The sequence below is a fragment of the Coregonus clupeaformis genome, chromosome 24, assembly GCF_020615455.1.
Source record: "Coregonus clupeaformis isolate EN_2021a chromosome 24, ASM2061545v1, whole genome shotgun sequence".
Classification (NCBI taxonomy): Eukaryota; Metazoa; Chordata; class Actinopteri; order Salmoniformes; family Salmonidae; genus Coregonus; species Coregonus clupeaformis.
Window position 1 is genome coordinate 51,400,772 of NC_059215.1, and position 13,092 is coordinate 51,413,863.

A 13,092-nucleotide genomic window follows, 5' to 3' on the forward strand; every position below is an offset into this window, starting at 1 on the left:
AGTATTAACACTGGAATGATAGATGTGCAAGAGATGACGTGCAAATAGAGATACTGGGGTACAAATGAGCAAAATAAATAACAATATAGGGATGAGGTAGTTGGGCGGGCTAATTTCAGATGGGCTGTGTACAGGTGCAGTGATCGGTAAGGTGCTCTGACAACTGATGCTTAAAGTTAGTGAGGGAGATAAGTGTCTCCAGCTTCAGAGATTTTTGCAATTTGTTCCAGTCATGACATTACTGTAGACCGTATATGATGTTTGTGACCTCACCCTGCTTGATATGCTTGTCATGAGCAACGGGGCCGATAGCTGGCTTACCTGGTTAAATAAAGGTTACATTTTTTTTTTTTTTTTTAATGGTAGGATTTAGATTCTCCCAGTCTGTCCCACACTCCAGTACAGTAGGTGGCGGTAATGCACCATAACGTTGGATGCCAACCGCCAATAAACCTCACTGAAGAAAAAGATGCTACCCATCTTGCTAGCTAACTAGCTAAACAACAGACACAGCATTTACAAATAAGTGTGTTTAAAAGCAAGTTGACATGATAGTTGGCAAGTATCAGTATTAATGTATCGTGACAACGTAGAGTTCTGACGTCTTTATCAAGTCGCAATGGTGTGCCTTTCGTTTGAACAGTATTTCCTCATTGGTAAGTTAGCTGGTATAGCTACATTTAGGTTTTACAAAAGTGTGATATAAATTGGCTAGCTAGTTGGTGTCCTGACAAATCAAATAGTCAAACTATCAAATTTGAGATTGAATCAGTAAACTTTAGCTAACGATGCTAGCTAGAAACGGACTTTGCAATCACCACACCCACCCATAGCATGTTGCCAAAGTAATGAGGTACGCTAGCGATCATGTTGAATACATACTTTCATTCGAGTTTAATTAATCCTTCCTTGCCTAACAGTTGCACCACAGAACAATTTATATTTGGTAGCAGTATCCCTTAATGGTCGGCATGCAAAGTTATAGCTAGCTACAACAATCTGGTTTACGTCATTAGCTAGACAATATATGAGAAGAAAATCATGCAATAAGGTTGTGGGGAGCTGAGGAAATCCTGCGGTACATTCAGAAGTTTCAATCTGATGACTGACGCAAAACCCCCAATGATGATTACATGAACGTTTAATGACGGCCTTATCGACTTAGCTAAATATTCAGAGTTACTTTGTGATTAGTCTAGCGTACTCATCTGATGTTGTTACAGTATTTCTGACCCGAAATGGATTGCGCATCGTGCTGCGCAAGTGTAGGGTAGGCTACATGGTCGCTATTTCTGTGTGGGCAGCTCCCCTGTAGGGTAGGCTACATGGTCACTATTTCTGTGTGGGCAGCTCCCCTGTAGGATAGGCTACATGGTCGCTATTTCTGTGTGGGCAGCTCCCCTGTAGGATAGGCTACATGGTCGCTATTTCTGTGTGGGCAGCTCCCCTGTAGGATAGGCTACATGGTCACTATTTCTGTGTGGGCAGCTCCCCTGTAGGATAGGCTACATGGTCGCTATTTCTGTGTGGGCAGCTCCCCTGTAGGATAGGCTACATGGTCACTATTTCTGTGTGGGCAGCTCCCCTGTAGGATAGGCTACATGGTCACTATTTCTGTGTGGGCAGCTCCCCTGTAGGATAGGCTACATGGTCACTATTTCTGTGTGGGCAGCTCCCCTGTAGGATAGGCTACATGGTCGCTATTTCTGTGTGGGCAGCTCCCCTGTAGGATAGGCTACATGGTCGCTATTTCTGTGTGGGCAGCTCCCCTGTAGGATAGGCTACATGGTCACTATTTCTGTGTGGGAAGCTCCCCTGTAGGATAGGCTACATGGTCGCTATTTCTGTGTGGGCAGCTCCCCTGTAGGGTAGGCTACATGGTCACTATTTCTGCGTGGGCAGCTCCCCTGTAGGATAGTCTACATCAGGGGTATTCAACAAAATTTAAAAAAGGTCCAGTTAGAGAAAATGTTTTGAAGCAAAGGTCCAGAAGATCATAATGTCTAACAATTTAGTGGTATATATATTTAAGTAGCCTAGTAGTTCTGAATGTAATCAATAACTGACCGTCTAATCAAATTAATTCAGTACAATTCAAAAACTTGTTGACAATATTTATTATCACGAAACATAGAACTGAACATTAGGGTTGTCCTCGACTAAAGAAATTCTTAGTCGACTAACACTTATATGAGTTTGTCGACTAATCGATTAGTTGATTTAATCGACAGAGCTGTGCAAGACTAGAAAAGCGCAATATAAATGTAGTTAATTAACCATCTGTAAAACTGAGTTTCTCCGAAATTAATCCTGCAAAAGCACCACTTTAAATCTCGTGTTCACCAGAAATGTTCTCATAAGTTACTTGGAAATGAGTAATTAAGCATGAATAAGCATAAAAAATGACTTATCGACTAAAGAAATCTTAGTCGACTAAGACCAAAACGACCGATTAGTCGACTAATCGACTAAGAGGGCAGCCCTACTGAACATATATGTATGACTGTAGATATGTACAATGTGCTCTCATTAATTAACTAAATAAAACTAGGGCTGCATGTCAAAATAAGAGAAAATAAATAAAATGTGAAAATTGTGCATTTTCAAAAAAAAGTGCTTAACTTCAGAAAAATAATATAAAGGGAGGAAAAGTTTGAATTTCCCCTTTTCTGTTTCACATCTTGACTCAACAGTCTCAACCAATTTTACAAATAATAAATCTCAACAGATCTTAACAATTGAACAGTTTTAGAGTATCACTTTCTTCCCCTCATATCCCACTCCACCATGTTTTTGCTCAGTGAGAGAATTGAGCTTTAGCCTGTCTTGCCAGAATTTTAAACCTGGGCTTGAATGGAGTCAGGGCCATTCTCATACACATGTGAAGGTGCTCATTGGTGAGCCTGGAACGATATTTAGTTTTAATTATGTTCATTGTGGAGAAAGCTGCCTCGCAGTTGTATGTGGAGCCAAACATGGTCAAGATGTATAGGGCTACTTTCCTCAGACCCGGGAAAGCAGTCTCAGGGACCATTTGGAACCAGAAAGTGGAAGGGTCAGTTCTTACAAACTGCTCTTTCAGGGCCACATCTGCTTGGAGATCAACCAATTGCATCTGGAGAGACCCAGCATTTACCCATTTAAAGTGCTGTGTGACTTCCTTTGAGAACCCCCTGACATCTGTGATCAGAAATGGGTTCTGAATGAACATGGTGAGCTGCTCTCCAAAGCTGAAGCTGTCAAAACGGTTGCTGAAGTTTACAATCAGCTTATCAATAAAATCAACAAAAGAAGACAAATCTCTCTGTCCCTGAACCTGTTCCTGCACTGCTGGGAAGTGTACACAGTCTCCCTGCAGGTCTTCCTTGAACACTTCAAGTTTCCTCTGAAAGGAGCGAACAGCTGTCATCAGTTCACAAATTGAATTGTCCTTGCCCTGTAGCCTCAAATTCAGTTCATTCAGATGTGACGTGATGTCAACCAAAAAGGCCACATTATCCATCCATTTCTCATTTTCTAAAAAGAGAGAAAACTGTGTTGCCTTCTGACTGCTTAGCTCTGCCAAAAAAGATGCTAATTCCCTCCTGATGGACCAAAAGCGCTCTAGCACCCTGCCTTTGCTGAGCCATCTCACATTGTTGTGCAGCAAAAGATCATCAGCATTGGCATCAACTTCTCTGAGGAATTCCCTAAGCATGCGATGCTGGTAGGAAGAGGATGCCCTGAGAAAATTTATCATTTTCATCATTGTATTCATCACCTCAGCATGCTCATCTGACAGGGAGGCACAGAGGACAGATTGATGAATGATGCAATGGTAAGATAAAAGCTCAGGATTGTCCCCTTTCAGTCTTGCTACAGCTCCTTTTTCTTTCCCTATCATAGAAGGGGCTCCATCTGTGGTTATTGAAACCACTTGTTTTGGCTCTATTCCTCTTTTTGTTAACATCTCCTTAATGGCCAGGTAGATATCCTCTCCTCTTGTACTGGTCTGAAGGGGAGTGACACCTAACATGTCTTCACAGAATGTTTTCTGGGCTGTGTTGAAAAACCTGGCAAACACTAACAGCTGAGCATTGTCACATATGTCAGTGGACTCATCCACAGCTAAGCCTACACATGGTGCCTTATGCATGGCTTCATCTAGCTGGGTTAGCACATCCTGAGTTAATATTTCACTTTTCTTTGTGGCAGATGATGCTGACATGGGAATTTGCTTTATTTTATCACAAAGCTCTTTTTTTTTTTCCCTCAAGTAGTGTTTCAGCTACTGCACTCATGCATTCTTTGACAACCCCTCCATCTGTAAATGGCTTTTTGTGTTTACCCAAAATCCAAGAAACTCTGAGGGAACACTCAAGAGCACGTTGTTGGGCAGTGAATGTGTTGCTCAGGATCCTGGTGGACTGGTCATATTGGGCTCTGAGACTACTTACTTTCTGTGATCTCAATTCAGATTTGAGTGGGTACGTTTGTTCAAAACCTTTATGTTTTGTCTCATAATGGCGTTTCACATTGCCACTTTTAATAAGTGCCACGGTTTCTGCACATATGAGACACACTGGTTTAGTGCTCCCATTGGGAAGTATGAACAGAAATGAGTCTGTCCATTCTGGATTAAATGCTCTGTTTTCATTGTCCACTTTTCTTTTTTTGGAGAGTGCCATTTGTTCCTTATTTTCTCTAACTGTTACCCTTTTTTTTTTTTTTTCGTCTGTTTCGCTCCCTTTCTCCGTCTCACTCATATTTTCGTCAACTTTCTCCGTCTCACTCGTATTTTCCTCAGCTTTCTCCGGCACACTCGTCTGTATCTCTCCCTTTCTCCGTCTCATTCGTCTGTTTCTCACTCGTCTGTTTCGTTCCCTTTCTCCGTCTCATTCGTCTGTTTTCGCTCCCTTTGTTTTCTACATATATCGCTATCTTTTTAATCCGACTTTCTTTTCCTTGGTAACTTGCCTCTAAAACTCTCATCTGTCTGCACTGTAGAGTCCCAATGTTTACCGCTAGGAATGCAAAGACTTCATTGGCTGAGTGGTATCACGTGGGATCGCTTAACTCACATGCAATTGGTCGGTGAGTTTCCTCATTCACAAAACGAGTACCGTAAAGACTACAAAAGCTGTGCATATTAAAATAGAAGCGCCCCGTCAGGTTTTAATTCATAATCTTTTGTTTTGGTCCGGGTCCGTATGGGACGGCTTCTGGGTCCGGATCCGGACCGCGGTCCGCCTGTTAGTGACCTATGGTCTACATGGTCGCTATTTCTGTGTGGGCAGCTCCCCTGTAGGATAGGCTACATGGTCACTATTTCTGTGTGGGCAGCTCCCCTGTAGGATAGGCTACATGGTCACTATTTCTGTGTGGGCAGCTCCCCTGTAGGATAGGCTACATGGTCGCTATTTCTGTGTGGGCAGCTCCCCTGTAGGATAGGCTACATGGTCGCTATTTCTGTGTGGGCAGCTCCCCTGTAGGGTAGGCTACATGGTCGCTATTTCTGTGTGGGCAGCTCCCCTGTAGGGTAGGAAACATGGTCGCTATTTTTGTGTGGGCAGCTCCCCTGACTCGAAGTCGACAGATCGATGTTGTCTTAAGTCAGTCTGACAGTCGGCCACCATCCTGTAGATTTCCACTTATTAGGGGAAGGAAGACACAAAGTCATAATTAACGTTTTAATAAGTTCCTGTCAGTTTGTACTATTTAACTCCTACGTCATTGTCAAGGGCATGGTATGAGAATTAAGAAGTTGTCAAGAGAGCACAGAGAGACTGGCACTTAACCTATGCATCTTTTTGTTGTCTGTTTCAGGTTTTCATTTTATGCTTGTATTTGGAAAGGATTGTGGGCCAGCAGAATACAAAACATCTGATGGGCAGTGCTGCCCAATGTGTAATAAAGGTAATGTTCATTTTTTTTTACATGAGCTTTTTCAATGTTGTACAACAATTACATATTACCAGTAAACAAGGGGCAGGCACATTTCTACAGGTAGCCTACAATATCTCACACACTACAGTATTTCAGTAGGCCTCTTGCAGTTAATGGGAGGCATTGGTTTTGTCAGAAGACCCATACTATGTACTCATCGTCGCATACTATTTAGCACATACTGTTTAGTAAAAGGAATGCCACAACGCAGTAGAGGCTCCTGACTGGCTGAGAAGGTGGGGTGGGGCCGAGTGTCACCGGGGGCCATAAAAAAAAAAACGTAATGATGCAGAGAGCTGTGTTCCATGAAACACTGGCTGTTTCCATGAAACAGTGGCCGGGTCCGAATACCCATACTTCCGTCCTAAATAGTAGGCCTTCTGAGTATGCGAAAAAGGAACGTTTTATAGTGTAGTTGGGTGTTGTTTGTTCCTTTGAATAATGACAAACCGGGGCATAGGTTGAACTACTTTTAATAAACATACTTCTGCTAGCAATCTCCTTGTGTAGCCATGCAAGGCATACTTCAATTTACCCCCCTCGCATAGCCTGCTGGGTAACGTAGTCTTCATGTTATTAACATAACACATCTTCCTTCCTTTATAATATAATAATAATAATAATAAGCCATTTAGCAGACGCTTTGGATGAAAGAAAACAATTTTTTCTCTAACTAAACATGTCACATCACATTTGTTTACTCAACCTGCATAACATGTAATTTTCAATAACACATTTACTTCCCCGTTTTTTTTCTCAACTAAATTCAGTCTCTGTCCAACAATACTCTATTGTGGCTCTATTTCTTTTCACAAACAAAAACATCCAATCCAGATGCCCCTTTTTTTTTTTTTGCAATTCTCAATAAGCCTTTCAGGGGCTCTGACATTCATTTTTGGTCGTTCTGCTGAAGTGCTTCCTGAAGCAGTTGGACAGCGTTCATTGTCAAGTCAGGGTTTTCTGACTGAATTGTCCATTGGTAAAGGAATTTGACACTTCAGCAGTATCCCCTGATGATCCTCAGTCCCTTGAGTGAGTGGCTGAAGCCTTAGTTCCACTCTGTTTTGTCTCAGTTGTGATCCATGCTCCGTGTGGATCTCATAGGATCGCGGTGCAACTTCTCTCTGCACGCACCCTTGCTGCATCCAAGTTCCTGTAGTGACATCTCGGAGTCGTACATGATCTCCAGGTTTCAGTTCAGGTAAGTGTCTTGCACTTTTGTCTTTCTGTTTTTCCTTTGCGAGTTTGACGTTGTGAGCACCTCTGGGTGTTAACAAGTCCTCATGGATGGGTAGGTTGGTTCTGATGCGACGTCCCATCAACATTTGTGCAGGTGTAAGTCCATTCTGCAGCGGTGCGCTGCGGTAGATCAGACTTTTTAGGAAGTCCTCCTTTCCATCATGTGCCTTTTTCATCAGACCTTTGACAATTTTGACTGAAATTTCTGCTAAGCCGTTGGGGCTGGAGGTGTTGTGTCGGAACCCCCAGTCATTAGCGAACGATCGGAATTCAGAACTTGAGAACTGTGGGCCATTGTCAGAGTTCCTGAAGCAGATCCTTTGACTTTCCCGAAGCAGATCCTTTGTTTGCTCTCCCCAGGGCAACTGAACTGATTCTAGCGGCTGACCCTAAACATCGCCTGCGGAGGAGAGGCCTGCTGGTTCGACTTAGGAGGCGCGCACACCACCCACCGCTTCCAAGGATACTACTAATGTTCAGTCTTTGGTTAACAAGGTCGACGAACTACGGGCAAGGATTTCTTTCCAGAGAGACGTCAAGGCCTGTAACATACTCTGTTTCATGGAAACATGGCTCTCTTAGGATATTCTGTCGGAATCGGTCCAGCCAGATGGGTTCTCAGTTCATCGCGCAAACAGGAGTAAATATCTCTCCGGGAAGCAGAAGGGCGGAGGTGTGTGTTTCATGATTAACGACTCATGGTGTAATTGTAGTAACATACAGGAACTCGAGTCCTTCTGTTCACCCGACCTAGAATATCTCACAATGAAATGCAGACCGTATTATCTCCCAAGATAATTTTCTTCGGTTATAGTCACGTCCATGTATATTCCCCCTCAAGCCGATACCACGACGGCCCTCATAACTTCACTGGACCTTATGCAAACTGGAAACCACATATCCTGAGGCTGCATTTATTGTAGTCGGGGATTTTAACAAAGCAAATTTGAGAACTAGGCTATTTGAACTTCCGGGATGGTTATAAGACCCTCCCCCGCCCTCCTTTCGGCAAATCTGACCACGACTCCATTTTGGTTCTCCCTTCATATAGGCAGAAACTCAAACAGGAAGTACCCGTGCTAAGGACTATTCAACGCTGGTCTGACCAATCGGAATCCACGCTTCAAGATTGTTTCGATCATGCGGACTGGGATATGTTCCGGGTAGCTTCCAAATCTTTTTTTTTTTTTTTTTACCTACACTGAAACGGTGACTGAGTTTATCAGGAAGTGTATAGGTGATGTTGTGCCCACAGTGACTATTAAAACCTACCCTAACCAGAAACCGTGGTTAGATGGCAGCATTCGTGCAAATCTAAAAGCGCAAACCACTGCATTCAACCATGGGAAGGTGACTGGGAATATGGCAGAATACAAACAGTGTAGCTACTCACTCTGCAAGGCAATTCAACTGGCAAAACATCAGTATAGAGACAAAGTGGAATCGCAATTCAACGGCTCAGACACGAGACGCATGTGGCAGGGTCTACAGACAATCACGGACTACAAAAGGAAAACCAGCCACATCGCCGACGTCTCGCTTCCAGACAAGCTAAACACCTTTGCCCGCTTTGAGGATAACACAGTGCCACTGACGAGGCCCACTACCAAGGACTGTGGCCTCTCCTTCTCCATGGCCGACGTGATTAAGACAGTTAAGCATGTTAGCCCCCGCAAGGCTGCCGGCCCAGACGGCATCCCTAGCTGTGTCCTCAAGAGCATGCGCAGACAAGCTGGCTGGTGTGTTTATGGACATATTCAATCTCTCCCTTTCGCAGTCTGCTGTTCCCACATGCTTCTAGATGGCCACCATTGTTCCTGTACCCAAGAAAGCAAAGGTAACTGAACTAAATGACAATCACCCTGTAGCACTCACCTCTGTCATCATGAAGTGCTTTGAGAGACGAGTCAAGGATCATATCACCTCTACCTTACCTGTCACTCTAGACCCACTTCAATTTGCTTACCGCCCCAATAGATCCACAGACGATGCAATCGCCATCACACTGCCCTATCCCATCTGGACAAGAGGAATACCTATGTAAGAATGATGTTCATTGACTTTAGCTCAGTATTCAACACCATAGTACCCTCCAAGCTCATCATTAAGCTTGAGGCCCTGGGTCTGAACCCCGCCCTGTGCAACTGGGTCCTGGACTTCCTGACGGGCCGCCCCCAGGTGGTGAACTTCGCTGATCCTCAACACTGGGGCCCCACAAGGGTGCGTGCTCAGCCCCCTCCTGTACTCCCTGTTCACCCATGACTGCGTGGCCAAACACGCCTCCAACTCAATCATCAAGTTAGCAGACGACAACAGTAGTAGGCTTGATTACCAACAATGACGAGACCGCCTACAGGGAGGTGGTGAGGGCTCTGGGAGTGTGGTGCCCGGAAAATAACCTCTCACTCAACATCAACAAAACAAAGGAGATGATCGTGGACTTCAGGAAACAGCAGAGGGTGCACCCCCCTATCCACATCGACGGGGCCGCAGTGGAGAAGGTGGAAAGTTTCAAGTTCCTTGGTGTACACATCACCGACAAACTGAAATGGTCCACCCACGCAGACAGTGTGGTGAAGAAGGCGCAACAGAGCCTCTTCAACCTCAGGAGGCTGAAGAAATTCGGCCTAGCACTTAAAACCGTCACAAACTTTTACATATGCACAATTAAGAGCATCCTGTCGTGCTCTATCACCGCCTGGTTCGGCAACTGCACCGCCCACAACCGCAGGGCTCTCCAGAGGGTGGTGCTGTCAGCACCCGATGTCACAGGAAGATCAAAAAGAGCATCAAGGACTTCAACCACCCGAGCCACTGCCTGTTCACCCCGCTATCATCCAGAAGGCGAGGTCAGTATAGGTGCATCAAAGCTGGGACCGAGAGAATGAAAAACAGCTTCTATCTCAAGGCCATCAGACTGTTAAATAGCCATCACTAGCACATTAGAGCCTATTGAAATCACTGGCCACTTTAAGAAATGGAACACTATTCACTTTAATAATGTTTACATATCTTGCACTACTCATCTCATATGTATATACTGCATTCTATTCTATAACATTATACTGTATCTTAGTCCATGCCACTCTGTCGTTGCTTGTCCATATGTATATATTCTTAAATCCCATTCCTTACTAGTTTTGTGCGTACTGGGTATATGATGTGAAATTGTTAGATATTACTTGTTAGATATTACTGCACTGTTGGAGCTAGAAGCACAAGCATTTCGCTACACCCGCTATATCTGCTATACACGTATGTGACAAAATTTGATTTGAGTTCAGACGCAACCCCATGTCTTGCGAAGACTGATTTCAGATAGGTGATTACATCTTTGCTGGAGGTAATTGGCAGTGTTGCTACTTCAGGGTAGTTTGAGAAGTAGTCGGTAACAACAATGTGACTTTTGCCATTGCAGTCAAAAGGTCAACTCCAACTTAGTAGTAAGGGTCGGTTGGGTACTGGATGAGGCATTAGCGGTTCTGCTTCCTGCTTTGGCCTGGAGGTCAAACACAGTTCACATGAAGCAGTGGTCTGGCTCATTTCCTGGTTCATTCTTGGCCAGTACATTACTTCTCGTGCTCGTCGTTCACATTTTCCATCACCCAAGTGGCCCTCGTATTTTCTGTAGCATTTCTTTGCGTAGTGTCATGGGAATGACAATCTTGTTGCCTTTGAACACCATGTCATCCACAACTGTGAGCTCTGCACATCCAGTAATCCTGTGTTCTCCTTGGACAGCTGTTTTTCTGTGCAGGCCATCCTATCAGTATTGTTTCTTTCAACTGTCATTGTTTGGTCAGCTGCTGTCTCTCTTTTGATCTGCGCCATTCTCTCAGAAGACACCGGAAGTGATGCAACGATCATGTCGACGTAGGCCTGAATCTGTGTTTTTCTGCGTGTTGGCGCTCTCTTTCTTGTCGACTGCTCGAGAAAGAGTGTCGGCGGCGAACATGAACTTTCCCGGGGTGTAGATCTTCACATACTTTTGCAGTCTGATCAACATTCTCTGGATTCTCATTGGACAATCATTAAGTGGCTTAGACATGATTGACACCAATGGTTTGTGGTCTGTTTCTACTTGGAAGACTTGTCCGTAGACGTATTGGTGAAACCTTTCACACACGTATGTGCTCGCCAGTAGTTCTCTCTATTTGTGCATATCTTGTTTCTGCGCCTGTCAAGGCTCTGGATGCATAAGCGACAGGTTGCCATGTGTCGTCATGCTTTTGCAAAATAACTGCTCCCAGGCCAAACTGTGATGCACCTAAGAAATCCTTGTGCTTTTCTCTGGATCATAGAACCTGAGCACTGGCTCTTCCGTGATTGCCTTCTTTAGGTTTTTGAAGCAGTTTTCCTGCTCATGGGACCATTCCCATTCGTTTTTCTGTTCCAGAAGACATCTGAGTGGAGCAGACTGTGCTGACAGTTCAAATCAAATCAAATCAAATTTTATTGGTCACATGCGCCGAATACAACAGGTGCAGACATTACAGTGAAATGCTTACTTACAGCCCTTAACCAACAGTGCATTTATTTTAAACAAAAAAAGTAAGAATAAAACAACAACAAAAAAAGTGTTGAGAAAAAAAGAGCAGAAGTAAAATAAAGTGACAGTAGGGAGGCTATATATACAGGGGGGTACCGTTACAGAGTCAATGTGCGGGGGCACCGGCTAGTTGAGGTAGTTGAGGTAATATGTACATGTGGGTAGAGTTAAAGTGACTATGCATAAATACTTAACAGAGTAGCAGCAGCGTAAAAAGGATGGGGTGGGGGGGCAGTGCAAATAGTCCGGGTAGCCATGATTAGCTGTTCAGGAGTCTTATGGCTTGGGGGTAGAAGCTGTTGAGAAGTCTTTTGGACCTAGACTTGGCACTCCGGTACCGCTTGCCGTGCGGTAGCAGAGAGAACAGTCTATGACTAGGGTGGCTGGAGTCTTTGACAATTTTGAGGGCCTTCCTCTGACACCGCCTGGTATAGAGGTCCTGGATGGCAGGAAGCTTTGCCCCAGTGATGTACTGGGCCATACGCACTACCCTCTGTAGTGCCTTGCGGTCAGAGGCCAAGCAGTTGCCATACCAGGCGGTGATGCAACCAGTCAGGATGCTCTCGATGGTGCAGCTGTAGAATTTTTTGAGGATCTGAGGACCCATGCCAAATCTTTTTAGTCTCCTGAGGGGAATAGGCTTTGTCGTGCCCTCTTCACGACTGTCTTGGTGTGTTTGGACCATGATAGTTCGTTGGTGATGTGGACACCAAGGAACTTGAAGCTCTCAACCTGTTCCACTACAGCCCCGTCGATGAGAATGGGGGCGTGCTCAGTCCTCTTTTTTTTCCTGTAGTCCACAATCATCTCCTTTGTCTTGGTCACGTTGAGGGAGAGGTTGTTGTCCTGGCACCACACGGCCAGATCTCTGACCTCCTCCCTATAGGCTGTCTCATCGTTGAGGTATGAACTTTGCAAGGTAGGTGATCATGCCCATGAAGCGTCTCACATCGTCCTTGTTCTTCGGGCGCTCCATGATGTTGATGGCTGATGTTTTCCTCGGGACTGGTTTGACTCCATCCTCTGAAAGTACGTCTCCCACGAAGGTAAGTGTTTTCACACCAAACTCGCATTTGTCCTTGTTTAGTTTCAGGTTGACTTTCCGTGTCAGGTCCAGCACTTGTCTCACTCGCGCGTTGTGTTCTTTTGTGGACCCCCAGACAATAATGTCGTTCATCATGGTCTCTACTCCTGGAATGTGCTTGAAGATCATGTGAATAGTCTTGTGGTAGACCTCTGGTGCTGAGAGAATCCCATATGGTAGACGAAGAAATCTGTACCTGCCCTCAGGTGTGTTGGATGTCCAGAGCCTTGAGCTTGCATCATCTAGCTTCATTTGCCAAAGTCCTGATGAGGCGTCAAGCTTACTGAACCACTTT

The 13,092-nt window shown here is 44.7% G+C and overlaps 1 long non-coding RNA gene across 2 annotated transcripts; it reads left to right on the forward strand.

Moving 5' to 3' along the window:
• Nucleotides 1-430: 430 nt before the first annotated feature.
• Nucleotides 431-7,650, forward strand: LOC121560510. Of its 2 annotated transcripts, none has more exons than XR_005999006.2 (3): nucleotides 431-656; nucleotides 5,806-5,895; nucleotides 6,999-7,650. It is a non-coding gene; the product is annotated as an uncharacterized LOC121560510 (long non-coding RNA). The 2 variants fall into 2 exon arrangements; XR_006657402.1 differs by having other exon boundaries at nucleotides 432-656; nucleotides 7,030-7,650.
• Nucleotides 7,651-13,092: the final 5,442 nt, after the last annotated feature.